This window comes from Propithecus coquereli, unplaced genomic scaffold (assembly GCF_000956105.1).
Source record: "Propithecus coquereli isolate 6110/MARCELLA unplaced genomic scaffold, Pcoq_1.0 Scaffold83, whole genome shotgun sequence".
Lineage (NCBI taxonomy): Eukaryota > Metazoa > Chordata > Mammalia > Primates > Indriidae > Propithecus > Propithecus coquereli.
This window is the reverse complement of record NW_012154507.1, coordinates 506,153-518,607: the sequence shown is the minus strand read 5'-3', so window position 1 is coordinate 518,607 and position 12,455 is coordinate 506,153. Positions and strand designations below refer to the sequence as shown.

General features: G+C 40.6%; 1 protein-coding gene across 1 annotated transcript in view; it reads right to left on the bottom strand.

Moving 5' to 3' along the window:
- Positions 1-12,455, bottom strand: part of LOC105825866 (chromosome unknown open reading frame, human C14orf37) — a 134,833-nt gene that overhangs the window by 43,088 nt on the left and 79,290 nt on the right. The window lies entirely within an intron of this gene.

Here is a 12,455-nt window from a genome sequence, read left to right as displayed (position 1 = left end):
GTCCCTTGGTTTTGTGCACAGGCAGGCAGGCCATGCCCCCGTGGCCCTGAACACCAACCAACAGAACAAGCCTCCTGGCCCTGCATGCCAGCCAGTGGGCCACACCTCCACATCACCACGTGATGCCACACCTGTGGTCCAACTCTATACCATGGACTGCTGGCTACAAGCCAGTCCCATGTACTTCCGTTACACCTAGACCTGGATGGAACAAACGCCTGCAGCCCTAACACCTACGGCCACAGCCTGGATAGCCTCACCAAACAGCCACTGCCACCACCATGGGGAGACATGGACAGAGCAATCTCCCACAAGGCCCACCTCCATGGAGGGAGACTCACCCAGCACCCTGCTCAAGTGTCCAACAGTGGTCTAGGGACAAACTCATCATTCCACACGAAGATCTTCTAGCACTGGCCCAGGTGCTATGACTTCCCAGGCACTGGCCAAGATCCCGTGGACACACCCAGTTGCCTGACAAGAACCCATGACCTGACCCACCACCAGCTGCAGTCCTGTGATGTGTCCAAGCTCCCCCAAGGTCATGTGACCTATCCAGGCACCAGCCAAGGTCACACCACCCACCTCTGTGGAGAGGGACTTGTGCAAACCTCTGCCTGAGCACCCAACAGTGACCTGGGGAATGATTCACCAATCCAAATGAATATCCTCCACCATTGGCTTGGACTATGACAACCATGGGGGATCAAGATGACACAGAACAGCTATGTTACAGGCTCTCAGTGCATCCACCCCTCTCCAGCTGGCTCAATCCTCCAGAGTAGGACACAAAAGTGTTATCTAGGGACCACTCCTCCTTCTTACTAAGTAGAAGAGTTCCCAGAAAAGGAGAACAGGTGTGCTGCAAAGCCAAAAAACAATAGATGCTAGTATGGATACAGAGAAAAAGGAATGCTTATACACTGTTAATGGGACTGTAAATTAGTAAAACCTCTATGGAAAACAGTATGGAGATTCCTCAAAGAAATATATGTAGACCTACCATTAGATCCAGCAATCCTACTGCTGCGTATCTACCCAAAGGAAATGAAGTCATTTTATCAAAAAGACACCTGCACGCGAATGTTTATCGCAGCACGATTCACCATTGCAAAGATGTATAATCGACCTAAGTGCCCATCAATTCATAAGTGGGTAAAGAAAATGCAGTGTGTGTATATATATATATATATATATATACACACCATGGTCTATATCTACACCATGTAGTACTACTCAGCCATAAAAAGAAATGAAATAATGTCATTTGTAGCAACTTGGATGAAACTGGAGACCATTATCCTAAGTGAAGTATCTCACGAATGGAAAACCAAACACCATATGTTCTCACTAACATGTTGGAGCCATATCATGGGTACAAATGGGCTCAAAGTGATATAAAAGACATGAAAAACTAAGAAAAGGAGAGGTTGCCAGGGAGGGTGTGGGATAAAACTTGCCTATTGGGTGCAATGAACACTATTCTGGTGATGGGCACACCAAGAGTCCTGACTTAAGCATTAATAAGGTATGCACGTATCAAAAACATTTGCATCTCCTTAATTTTTTGAAATAAAAGCAAAACAAAAAGCAAAAAAGGATTTATCCTTGACATTGAAAATATACATTGTCTGCAAGACTTATCCATGATTTTAGAAACATCAAAATGTGAGAATTATTTGTATTAGAATCAAAGGAAAATACCATCAGAAAAAAATGAGACATAGTTACTAGTAATTTTAGCAGATATATTTTACTTGACTAATCTACAATGTAACTTAGAATGCCTGATATAAAATGGAAAGAATATAGTGTCACTAGGGAAAAAACAAATAGAAAAAAGACTAGAAGATAATAGGTCATTTGTTTCCTAAGAGTAGAGAGATTGTGGGTGAGTTTTCTCATCTTCTTCAAATACTTTTGCTATGTAGCCAGAATGGGGTTTCCTTTCCTTTCAACTGCTTTGTACTTTCCCATCCTCCCCTGGTTGGAAGAGGGTCTTCTAGCCTAAGACATCAATGTTATGCTATGAGAGGGGAACACTGTAGCAACAGAGAGGGTTGTTTGTCTAGGTAGGTACTTCATTCTGAAAGCTTCATTCATTAATTTGACAAAAATTTGTTGAGGATCTATAATATGGTAGGCATTGTTCTAGACCCTAAGGAGATAACTGTTAATTAGCAAAGTCTCTGCCCTTGTGGAGCTTCCAGTCTAGTAGGGGGTAAGAGGGGCAGGAAATGGGGCCAACTCAACTAAGCAATGCAAAACACTGGCCAGTTCACAAAACCACAGGGTGAAGCTGGAGCCCCAGGAGAGAGTTGTAAAAGAGGGAGTGGGTGGGAGGACAGGGGAAGACCAAGAAAGAGGAATTTCTGAGTACCCACATAAAGACAGTCAGCTCAGACTGAAAGGGAGATGGTAGCAAAACATTTGCACCATTCTCTGGCCTCTGAGTGATTTTGTGGTCTGCTCTAAATAAGGTTCTTCCTGTTAATGAGCAAAGCCAGAAACCTACCCAGCTGTTCCTGGGCATAATGCCAGGGTTATATATCTTATCCAATTTTTCTTGTTTTAGTATATACAGCTTCATAGTCAAAAGTCACAAACAAATAAACAAAAGTGAGAGAAATGGACTAACACCTACCTTACTCCTTTTAGCCAACCAAGCAGGCATTTTTAGGAGGTGATAAGTCACTATCTGCAAAATCATCACCTTACAAAAAAAATATCTAAAGTAATAAATCCCAAGAGAATCTGAAAGTTCACTTCAAGCAAGGAAAAAAAGAGAGAAAGAATAAGTGGAAGAGAGTATCACATTTCTCTTTGGAAAGTGCCAGCTTTTTCTGAATTCTAATGGACGGTATGTCATTGAAGCACTATTTAAGTGACTGGAAGGATTTTTCTTTTCAGGATGATAATGGATCCAACATAGGTGGTAGGGGACTAAGAGGAAGCAAGAATAGAGGCAAGCAGGTATTGAAAAGAAAGCCTGTAAAAGCTTTTAGTTCTTTTTATTATTCACATTTCTGAAAACACATGTGTCTGTATATTTGACTACAAAAATCAACTTTCCACATTTGAATATGGTGGTGTGGATTATCAACAAATTCTATTTCTCCCCCAAGAAAAAGCCTTAGTTGCTGATGTGTTTGCATTAAAGGAAGCATTAAATGTCCCACCTTAAGCTTTACATATTTATGACTACTCACTGACTAGAGTAATTGTCTACACTTGAGGTATGCTGTAGTCTTAAGAGACGTTCTTCTTTGCTTCTCAGAACATCACATCACTGTGCTTGTCATGATTAAATAGCATCATATTTGCCTTGCTCAGCTGAAACTAAGACATTTTGCTAGCCTTAATAATGCCTACTTGACAACCAGTTCGTTTGAGAATGAGCTTAATGATTTGTCATTTAGGGACACAGAAGTGAATTTCAGAGAACTAAGAAAAGAGACAGTGACAAGTTATGTTGAGCAAACTACTCTTGTTTCTCAGCCAGTAGGCAAAAAATGACAAGGAAAGTGTTCCAACTCTTGATTTGAATTGATATAACCAAAATAAAGTTATCAACTTTTGCAGCTTAAAGAGGACTCTAAAGACCAGTCCAAAGATTCCCTGACCATCAGTTCAGAATCTACCTGCAAATGCCAAATTTCTTCTTTCCACAATTACTGCCATTTCCATTGTGCTGGAAAGCATTGTGACAACCATGTCCATCCACACATGTATGTGGCACACATTCATTCATTTATTTTTGTCATCGACAACTACTTACTGAGCACTAAAAATGTGCTATATACTATGATAGGTTATAGAGAACACAAAGATGAATAAGACATCAATTCGCTGCCATCAAGTAGCTCACAATCTCACAAGCAAGACAGACATTAACAAATATAATATAACAGCATAAGCAAAGGGCTGTAGAATTATAAACAAGGAAATAATCAATTCATGAAAATTCTCCCAAGTAAGATGACGTTTGTAACAGGTACGGAAGAATGAGTAGGCCAAGGGAGAAGTGAAAAGGGAATTCCAGACAGAGAGGTCTGGAGCAAAACCTTAGAAATATGGAAGAACACTGTACGTGCAGGTTGGAAAGAGTTCAGTGTGACAGGGATATGAAGTATGCAGATGGCAGGAGAAAACGTAGCTGAAGGTACTGTTATTGGAAGGGAGATTTGAGGCCAAAATGTGTACAGCTTCAAAGGCGGTACAATGGAAATTCATTTTATCCTAGGTAAATGAGGTGGCCAACATAAAGTTTTTATTTAAATGGGACCATGCTGTCTTAGTCAAATCGATCATCTCTCAGAACCAGGCATAACACCCTTTGACAATATAAATATTTGTTCAGTGGAGTTGCTGATGCTCAATGAATATAATCAGATTTGTATTTTAGAAAGATATCTCAGAAGACAGTGAGGAGAGGAGACTAGAAGAGACTGCAAGAAAGAAGATCAGTGAAGAAGTTCCTGCAATAGTCTGGGCAAGACACGATGCTGGCCAAGGGGATGGCAAAGAAGGGTGAGTTCAACAGTCACTTAGGGAGAGGATGAGAGGGACTTTGCTATTGACTGGATGTGGGAGCCGAGAAACACAGAAGAACGAGAGATGACACCAGATTGCTAACTTAGACAATGAGAGTTCCCAAATGGCTCAGTACCCTCATCAGCTCAAAGAGGAGGAAGTTGATAGGATCCAGATCACAGGTGTCAGGGTTATACTCGGACAGGGGGTAGGTCACCTCCTCCTTCGAGTCAATAAGGAAGGTGGGCCCAGATACATCGGAGGTGAGCACAGAGAAAAATTAAAGGCATTTATACCTGCTGGCCTCAGATCAGTCCAACTCCCCTTTATGTAGATGAAAACACTAAAGGCTCAGAGCAATTAAGAGAGTTCCCCAAGACCACACCATACATTACAGCAAAGCCAGAGCAATATGAAGTTTCCCCAGGGCTCCTCCTACAATCTGACAATGTTTCCCTTCACAAATTAGGACAACCAAACACTTCATGAGCATAGAAACAGAAGAGAGCATATGTACATAGATTAAGAGAAACTGTACACTTAAGCTTTTCACTGTTCTGAATGTCTAGTTCTCTGCAAAAATTTATTTTGTAACCTGGTACATTTGAACATTTATTTTCTTTATTCCAAGGAAAATAGTCAGAAAGAGCAATAGAAAAAGTCAAGTAGCCTTGAGGCCATGGGTTTTTTTTTGTTTGTTTTGTTTTGTTTTGTTTTGAGACAGAGTCTCACTGTGTTGCCCCGGCTAGAGTGCCGTGGCGTCATCCTAGCTCACAGCAACCTCAAACTCCTGGGCTCAAGCGATCCTCCTGCCTCAGCCTCCCGAGTAGCTGGGACTACAGGCATGCGCCACCATGCCGGGCTATTTTTTTCTATATATTTTTAGTTGTCCGATTAATTTCTTTCTATTTTTAGTAGAGACGGGGTCTCACTCTTGCTCAGGCTGGTTTCGAACTCCTGAGCTGAAATAATCCGCCTGCCTCGGCCTCCCATAGAGCTAGGATTACAGGCGTGAGCCACCGTGCCCGGCCGAGGCCATGGTTTTTATAATATAACAAATAATTGTTTTCTTGAATGAATAAAGAAAGGTGAGTGCAGGCCCTAGAGTTAAGTAAAAAAATAATAATAACAACAACAATAATAATAGTACAGGTAATAATAATAAGGAACTTATTTTTGTAATGTCTTAATGAAAAAGGAGACAAGAAAAGTTGGTAATGATTCATCAGAACACATTTCTACTATCTTCACAATACAAATTTTTGGCCTCCTAAAAAGAAGGCACTCAGATTTACTAACCCGGTTTTACTCATCCAAAAATCAGTATTTGGGACTCACCAAATGAGTTTAGGATTTCGAAATGTAACTCATGCATCACTGAAGATACAACAAATACTGAACAGAATAACTTCATGTTTCTTATCCACATTTCCTTCTTTATTATCTGCTTAAAATGTCCAAGATCTAATGCAATGGCCAGTCTTTTCCTGCCAGCCAGGTCACATAACTGGTGCCAAACTGGCTCCCACCAGTGTTCTGGGCTAACTTCAACTCCCTGATGGAACCTGAAGCTTTTTGAAAATCTAACATCCCAGAGAGGAGTGAATGTAGAAACAAGGGAAAGACAGACTGCCTCAACATTCAATTTTATCTTTTATATATCACACGCTAATAAAATAATCAAGAGTATTTGTCAAAGTATCTGACATATAAAAGCCACTAAGCAGTTTTCAGTCTCTCAAGAGAAAGGTAATGACAGTAATATAAATCGTGATTAATTTTTAGGTATTTCAAATTATCTAAGTAAAATGAGGAGGGAGGATATTCTTTATGCATTTTTTTTTTTTTGAGACAGAGTCTTGCTCTGTTGCCTGGGCTAGAGTGCTGTGGCATAAGTCTAGCTCACAGCAACCTCAAATTCCTGGGCTCAAGTGATCCTCCTGCCTCAGCCTCCCAAGGAGCTGGGACTACAGGCGCACACCACCACGCCCGGCTAATTTTTCTATTTTTAGTAGAGATGGGGTCTCACTCTTGTTCAGGCTGGTCTTGACCTCCTGACCTCAAGCGATCCTCCCACCTCGGCCTCCCAGAGTGCTAGGATTACAGGGATGAGCCACCGCACCCAGACTATGCGTTTCAAATAATGCTGGTGACAAAGAAGATAAATTGTACCATGACAAGAACCTATGAGAATCTTAAACGGAGTGAGGGAATCCAGATGCTGGCTTTCTATTCTGCCTTGACACATGATGTGGGCACCTTTTTAAACACCCTTTTATCCAAGAGATCATCCTGACCACTCAATTCGGTCAGGACCCCTTGTCATCTCCTTCTATTTCATCTAGTTCATTTCCTATGGTTATACTAATCTCTCCATACTGGAGTTATTTTTTTTGGTATTACTGCTTTAATTGCCTGTCTTCCCACCAGAATTTAAGCTCCAAAAAGGTAGACTATCACTACTGTTCATCATTGTAATCCCAAAGCCTGGCAAGTGCCTCATGAGTTGTAGGTGTCTAGTAAGTACTTGTTGCATGAATGAATGGATGGATGGATGGATGGATGGAATGGAATGATTTGCAGAATCAACTTTTTTTTCTGAAGAGACTTGTCCATTATTAGACATATGTTATTTTTAAAAAATAAAAAAACAATATTATGTAGTGAAGGATTCAAGTTCGGGGTGGGGAAGTCAAGTCTAGATACTCAGTCAATGTTTATAGGTACTAATGTTCCTTTTTCTTCTAACGGAAATGCTCCTGTCCAGAGCTCGCCTTTTTATTTGACTGCAGCGACATCTACTGCTGAGTAAGAGGAAGATCCATCTTTTCACTTAATGATTGCCCACGGTGCCTGAGACAAGACCCCAGGGCACTCAGATGTCATCCTGTCATCATGCATAATATTCCTACAGACAGTTATCTCCATTCCACACAGAGAAAACGTCAGTGTATTTTTCATTAACGTGTCCCACAGCGAGTGAGGGACAGAACTCCTGGCTGCAGCACCCCTCCTTGGAGACTTGCTGAATGAGGGGAGAGCATGACTAACGCGGAACCCTGCCTCACTAGAGGAAACGCATTGCTGACATAGTGCCTATTTATATGAATACCACCTTCATGCTGCATCATCCCACGGCAGAAGGCAGAAGGGCAGGCAGGCACATGAGACAGAGAGAAGAAAAGGGGCCAAACTTCCCCTTTTCATTAGCAGCCCACTCCCAAGATAACTAACCCACTCCCATGATAACGGCACTAAGCCAAGCCCCCATGACTTAATCACCCATTAAAGGCCCCACTTCTCAAGACTGTTGCTTTGAGGATTAAGTTGCTAACACATAAACTTGGGGGGACACATTCAAACTATTGCAGCCTTATAGCAAGCACCCAGGAAATGAAAGCTACTACTGCTAAATTTGCTACATATTTATGTGCCCAAAAAAAAAGCTACGTAAAAGGTAAATGTTCAATAAAAATTTTCTGAGTAAGTATGTGTACTTGGAAGTTTTTTCTCCCAGGAGCGAGGCTGGATTTGCCCTTCAACTCCCACTCTGACTGAGACTCTTCCATGATAAAATGCACATTCACGTGGCTCTTTTCTAGGTTTCTGCCTGTGATCCTCACCTGTGGGGAGCTGAGGGTTGGCCTCCTTGGCTCTATGCTCTAACCAGCCACAGACAAGTGCTAAAATTCTGCACTACTTATAAGCAAAAGTAGTAACTATGGAAATGATCTGAGTAACTGGATGCCTGGTGGAAGATTCGTCAGTAAGATTAGATGCACTAGTTCAGAGGGTCAAAGTTCATCTTCATTGCTCCTCTGTAGTAGGTAACAGCCAGGTGATTTGACTGTTGATGATGATAAGACAAAGAGCGATGAAATTCCCTTGTCATTATCATTAAGATTTTTTTTAAATAAATTTTTTTAAAAGAGTAAAAACTAACTAGACTAAGGGTCTAAAGAATTGTCTGTAATGGGAGATGAGGAGGACCAAACAACTGCACATTTAATAAAAGCATATATTATAAAATTCTAACTCCTCTTTTTAAAACAATACCTCTTAGTCTCCCAAATGAGATTTCCTCAACTTCCCAGATAAAAAAATGTGTTCTTTTGCCCCTCAGAGTGTGGTCCACAAACCGGCCACATCAGCATCTCCTGGGAGCTTTGTACAAAGGAAGCATCTCAGGCCCCACCCAGATCTACTGAATCAGAACCCATCTTGTCTCAGGATGCCCAGGTGCCTTGTATGCACACTAATGGTCAAGAAACACTGCCTTAGTTTTTTTCTAAGGACTATGCTCAGCTGTATAAAACTAGTAAGACACTCACGGTGCAGGGAAGTTGGATATCAACTGCATGAGACTACTAAGTAGTAAAAAACACTCGATTTTCAAGTTCATGTCTTAATCCTACTGCCTTTATGCTAAATGCCCTTATGAGAATCATGTGAGAACATTTTTTTCTTTCCTAACAGCTTTCTGTGATAATCCTACCATATTCGCAAAATTAAAATATATAATTAACCTGGGAGAGAGAAAAAAAAAAACCTTAGAGGCTTACCTATAGCTTAAAGAAGTAACATCTAAAAAGTGACAAACTCTAATCAATTATTTGCATCATCTCTAAGATAGGCGATCACTACAATCTCCTCACACTAAGCTGGTTAAACCAAACAGTCAGTGGAGAGTTGTACAGACAACCACTGGGCCATGTTGTTAAAAAAAAAAAAAAATGAATGAATGAATCAGCAAAGGCCATTAGAAGTCCTCGTCATATTTTTAAATAGTTTAGCTATCATATTCCCAAGAACATTCTAGGTTTTTAAATTTATTTTCGGTAGTGGATTCCTTTTTCTCAAATACAGTCTTCTTGGGAACTCCCGGTATATCAAAGCTTCTTGAGGGAGTGGAGGGTAAAGGAACTCAAGCCAGCAGCTGGCCCTGCTCCCATCTTGCAATGTTCCTGTGCCCTTCCCCACCTTTTGAAATCTACCTAACCTTTACAGTCTTGTATAAATGGGCTTCTGCTTCACTTTGCACATCTATATCTATTCATATAATGTTACAACGACCCTATGAGTTAAGAATTATTATGCCCTTTTTTGAGCTAAGGAAACTGACACTCAAAGGAGTTAAAAAAGTCATCCAGGTCAACAAGTGTAAAGCGAAGGCCTAAGTTCAGGACTTCCTGACTCCAAATTCTAGGCTCTCAACTGCCATCCTGCATGCTGTCTCTAATTCTTCACGTGGTTTCATTAGGTGAAATTACTATTTCACCCTTTGGTACTTTCAGAGCAATTTTTTTTTTCAGAGCATACAGCACATCCTGCCTCACATTTAGATTTTTCTTTCCCATGACTCAGCAGCTCCTGGAGAGCAGGCTCTGTGTTCTGCTCATCACTCATGATCTAGCAATAATTTATAAATAGCAAACTGAGTTCTTCCCGGTTCTCTGGGGTTTGCCTTCCTTGAGAAAGTGCACGTGGATGCAGACCCCTGGAAAAGCGAGGTGCTCACCAAGCCAGTTCTGCTTCAGGTAAGCCGCATTTACCACCACTACCTGCCCCTCCTCCATGTAGGTGGGGCCATGTGACTAGTTCTCACCAGCAGAATCTAAGCACAAGGAAAATGAATCCATTCCAGGCTGAGGAGTTCTGGGCAGCCTTCCCTAAGTTCTCTCTCTTTCCCGCTTCCTGGATAGCTGCAGAGGATCCGGTAAAATTGCTGAGGCCCAAGAAGATGGTAAGGATACTAAGTGGAAGAATAACCGTGACAGTGGATTGTGAAGAAAGCAAGAAATAAACCTATTAAGCCACTGAGACTTCAGAGATGTTTATTACAGCAACTGGCCCTTCCTGACAGATATATTCCTGCTTATCCAAAGTCCATCACTCAACTTTTTTGGTTAGCAAGCTGTTCTTTCACACCATAAACACTTCCAAAATTTAAACTTTGGAATAAGGAAAGGAGATTATTGAACAACCTTTCCATAGAGTGCTGGAGCCTCTGAAAATTACTGCATTAGTACTCTGCACCTTTCATTGCCTTTGAACTATTTCACAACTCTCTAAGTTATAGACAACTAACAGCAATACAAACAACTCTCCTTTAGATAAGCAAATTAAATATTCGGTAGGGGAACAGCCCTACTGGAAAAAGTCTGTCTTGCATTCATCTGTAAATTCATTTCAACAGTTTTTGACTCCACATAAATTTGTGGTTCTTTGACGTCTTCTTTGAATCAGTTGTGGTATCTGCCTGGTTCCTTCATTAATTGAGTTAAATAAAATCTTTGACATGTTTTCATTTTATACCTGTGTGAGAGTGATGATTATACCTTGTTTTAAAAATTTATCTTTTAACAAGTATGAATTATTGGTGGTACTTCAAAAGTCATTAAACCAAGGTCTTAAAGAAAGAGTGTGTTGATACAGTGAAAGGGATTAAGAGAAGAGTGAAGCCTCTTTGGATCCCAGGGCAGTCCTAGGTAGGTGTGACCAGTGCTCAAATGAAGAAGCAAAGTGAGCATGAGGACCAGCGGAAGGAAGAAGGAAAAGCTGCAAGATTCCACTGAAAACAAACTTCCCTGCATCAGGATTTTTCCCACAGTTTGCTCTGCTTCCTTGTTATTAGTAGATTAAATGAATGAGTTGTCTTTATATCTCTCTGTGATTTCTGTAGCTCAATCCTGAGCTGTCAAGTCCACCTGGCAACCACTCTTCACCTTACCTCTGTGTGCATGGCCTCCCCTACACATCTGTTTCCCCCAGGGTAGCCACAGAAGCCTAAGGCTTTGGTCCTGCAGGATGTGCAATACTTCACCAGGCTTGTGACAAACAAACCCAGGTGTTAGTTCACCCAGTGCCTATGGCTGATTTCACATCAAACCTTCTGCCATTGTGAGTTGCCAATGTGACTTTGAGTATTTACCCCCAAGGATCCATCACCTCCATCGTGTTCCAAACATTTGCCATCTTCTTTCAAGAGGAGCAGCTTGAAAATTCAAATCCCATTGTTTCAAAAAGATTTCAGCCCTGCAGGAAAACTTAGAGATGGAAGGTGTAAATCAAAATCTCCTTTGTTGTGAACACTCCTTCATTTAAAATTCCTTCCCTGGGTCTTGATAATCTCTGTTTGTGAAGTTTATTTTAAAGGTTCTTCACATGCATTGAACTGGGGACCTCTTGTTTGACTGTATAACTACATCATGTGCAAAGTTCTGTGAAAGAATCTTTCTGTGCAAGCAGAAACGTTCTGAGTTGGAAAGGTAGAACCCTGTGGTTATCAGTTCTCAAATGCTGAAATGAAACACACGAGTTCACTGGCTGACTTAAACCTCACCTGATCACTAAAGTTAGCTTTAAAGCTTTAACATCCTTTTTTATGGTTTCAATTGGAAATAGGGAAAAATGACTTAAGTGCTCTGTTTTCCAAATTGCCAAAGTTAAGAGTATTCTTTCTCTGATCTTGACTAAGCCAAATAAAATTTGGGAGACTCCAAATATTCCAGATTCTTAATACAGTGGTCCAAGAGCATTTAATTAATTAACACACATTAATTATCATCAAGTAATCTTAAATCAAGAGATAAGGACACTGTTTTGACTATTTTTTCAATTTTTTTAGCACAATTAGAAGTTTTTAACATCAGCTTTGTTAACTTTCCTCTGTATTTTTCAAAGAGAACAATTTATACTAAATTTCTTCCTTTCTGAAAAACATCCTGGTTGTCCTAGTATTTCTTCTCGTTTAATTCCCAGAAGAGCCTACTAGATGTTTTCACATTTTAAAATTCCCCAGCTGAGCCTACAAGTGCATTCTGATTACAAAGAAATTAGTTCACAGCATTCGCCTCAGATGTAATGTGCCTTATTAATGTTTTTATTAACTGTAACTGATGAAGAGTTTATTTTCTGGCTTG